Here is a 2,863-nt window from a genome sequence, read left to right as displayed (position 1 = left end):
CTTCGTCATTGTTTTATAATTTTCAGTGTCAAGTTTTTCATGTCTTTGGTTAAGTGTATTCCTACTTTATTCTTTTTGTTGCTGTTGTGAATGGAATTGCTTTTCTAATTTCTTTTTCAGATAGTTCATTCTTTGCATGTAGAAGCACAATTGATTTTTGTTGATTTTGTATTCTGCAGCTTTACTGAATTTATTTATAAGGTCTAACTATCTTTTGTTAATATTATTCTTTAATATTATTTTAATGATTGAAGGATTTATCTGTACTGATATTCCCTGTTTTATTAGTGATTTTTTTGTGGTGATTTATGTTTTTTTGTTTATTTTTTTAAGTCTTGCTAGAGACTTACAGATATTTTGAGATATATTTTAAAGAACTGCTTTTTGTTTCACTGATTTTTTTCTATTCCTTTCCTGTTTTCAATTTTATTGAGTTAGTCTATCTTCATTATTTCTTTCCTTCTGCTTGCTTTGTGTTTAGTTTGCTCTTCTTTTTCTAGTTTTGTGAGGTAGAAACTTAGAGAAATTATTTCAGACTTTTCCTCTTTTCATATATATATAAGTATATATATGACATTTATATATATATGTCATAAATTTTCCTCTTAACACTGCTTTAGCTGCATCTCACAAATGTTGACACATTTTGCTTTCATTATCATTCAGTTCAATATATTTTCGGATTTCTTCTGAGATTTACTTTTTGATGTTTAATTATTTAGGAGTGTGTTGGTTACTTTTCACATATTTAGAGACTCTCCTTGGTCTTTCTGTATTGATTTCTAGTATGATTCTCTTATGACCAGAAAACATACTTCGTATAATTTCAATTCTTTCAAATTTATTGATTTTAAAAAATCATCTAGGATATGGTCTATCTTGGCAAACATTCATGGATGTTTGAAAAGAATGTGTATTCTGTTATCTTGGGGTGGAATGCTCTACAAATCATGCTGACTGATGGTATTGTTCAGTTCTTTATCCTTGCCAATTTTCTGTTTAATAGTTCTATCAGTTGCTGAGAGAGAAGTGATGAAGTCTCCAATTATAATTACGAGTTCGTCTGTTTTTCCTTGCAGTTATTTCTTTCTTTTTTTTTTTTTTTTTTTTCTGAGACAGAGTCTCACTCTGCCACCCAGGCTGGAGTGCAGTGGCATGATCTCAGCTCACTGCAACCTCTGCCTCCCAGATTCGTGCGATTCTCCTGCCTCAATCTCCCGAGTAGCTGGGACTACAGGTGCATACTCCCATGCCTGGCTAATTTTTGTATTTTTGGTAGATATGGGGTTTCACCATGTTGGCCAGGCTGGTCTCGAACTCCTGACCTCAAGTGATCTGCTTGCCTTGGTTCCCAAAGTGCTGGGATTACGGGCGTGAGCCACCAACATGTGTAGATGGCATGTAGTTGGGTAGTGTATTTCTATCTATTTTTGCCGATCTCTGTCATTGAATTGATGGATTTAGATTAGAATTGATACTTAGGGTTTAAGTCTGTCACTGTATTACTTATTTTCTGTTTCTCATTTCCTTTTCCTTTCCTTCCTGTAGATTACCTCAGCATTTTCTAGAATTCCATTCTACTTTATTCATGTATTTAAAAATCACATCACCTTGTATTGTCCTTGTGTACATATATATGCACACACACATATACATATATATAGATGTAACTTATCATAGCCTCCTCATATAAAAATTGTACCACTTTGAGTGAAGTATTGAATGTTTACTTCCATTCAGGCACCTTGACACTTTCTACTTTTTAAATAAAAAGTTCCTAAGTATTTTACATTGAGCACTGCACCATATGGTGTTAGGTTTGCTTCAGCCATCAAATATGATTTAAGAAACTCTTGAGAAGGCGAGTCTATTGCTTTTACCTCTATTTTCACCCAATGTGTCAGTCTAAGACTGCCATAACAACATACCACAGGCTGGCAGCTTAAACAACAGAAATGGATTTTCGCACAGTTCTGTGGGTCAGAAGTCCAAGATTAAGGTGCCAACAGGAGCGTTTCTCGCGAGTCTCTCTTCTCAGGGTGCAGATGGCTGCCTTCTTGCTGTGTCCTCACATGGCCTTTTCTCTATGCAAGTGTGTCGCTGGTATCTCTTCCTTTTCTTATAAGAACGACAGTACTCCTGGATTAGGGCTCCACCCTCATGACCCCATTTTACCTAACAACCCGTTTACAGGCCCTATCAAGAAATATAGTCACATCGGGGGTTGGAGTTTCAATATATGAATTTTAGAGGAATTCAGTTCAGTCCAGATTGCTTTTTTCCTTTCAGAAAAAAAAAAAATTAAACAATTCACGAATTTCTGTGCCATCCTTGTGCAGGGGCCACGTTAATTTTCTCTGCATCATTTCAATTTTAGTCTAAATGTTGCCAAAGTCATCCTGCCAATAGCTTTTGAATACTTAAATTAACTGTTATTGACTGAGTCTCTTTCTCACCATAGAACTTGGAATTTAGAAATTTTTAATGATATAGACTCATTTTCAAAAGCAAGTTTTAACGTCTCTTCATCTCAGTTGACAGGACCTCAACATACCCCTAAAGTATTATATGTTTACCAGTGTATTGGGGCAATTGGTGACATTTGAATTAGTCTGTAAATTAGATAATAGTATTATAGCGACATTCAACTTCCTGAATTTAGTCATTTTACTTAAGTTATATAAGAAAACAACCTTTTTATTGGGAGATATATGAGGAAATTATTTAGGGGTGGGTCAATATATCTGTAAATTACCCTCAAATGATGAAATCCTAATGTAATTAAATGCCTATGCATGTATCTACACATATATGTAAAGAGAGAAAGAGAGACATGAAACATGTTTTATGAGACAATGTGACA

At 34.3% G+C, this 2,863-nt stretch overlaps 1 non-coding gene across 1 annotated transcript; it reads right to left on the bottom strand.

The window, feature by feature from the left end:
* Window positions 1-2,294: 2,294 nt before the first annotated feature.
* On the bottom strand, window positions 2,295-2,398 carry LOC126953986 (U6 spliceosomal RNA). The gene has a single exon (XR_007725455.1). It is a non-coding gene; the product is annotated as a U6 spliceosomal RNA (small nuclear RNA).
* Window positions 2,399-2,863: the final 465 nt, after the last annotated feature.

The sequence above is a fragment of the Macaca thibetana genome, chromosome 4 (assembly GCF_024542745.1).
Source record: "Macaca thibetana thibetana isolate TM-01 chromosome 4, ASM2454274v1, whole genome shotgun sequence".
NCBI classification, from domain to species: Eukaryota; Metazoa; Chordata; class Mammalia; order Primates; family Cercopithecidae; genus Macaca; species Macaca thibetana.
Note: the sequence above shows the minus strand (reverse complement) of the source record. Positions and strands in the feature narration are given on the sequence as shown.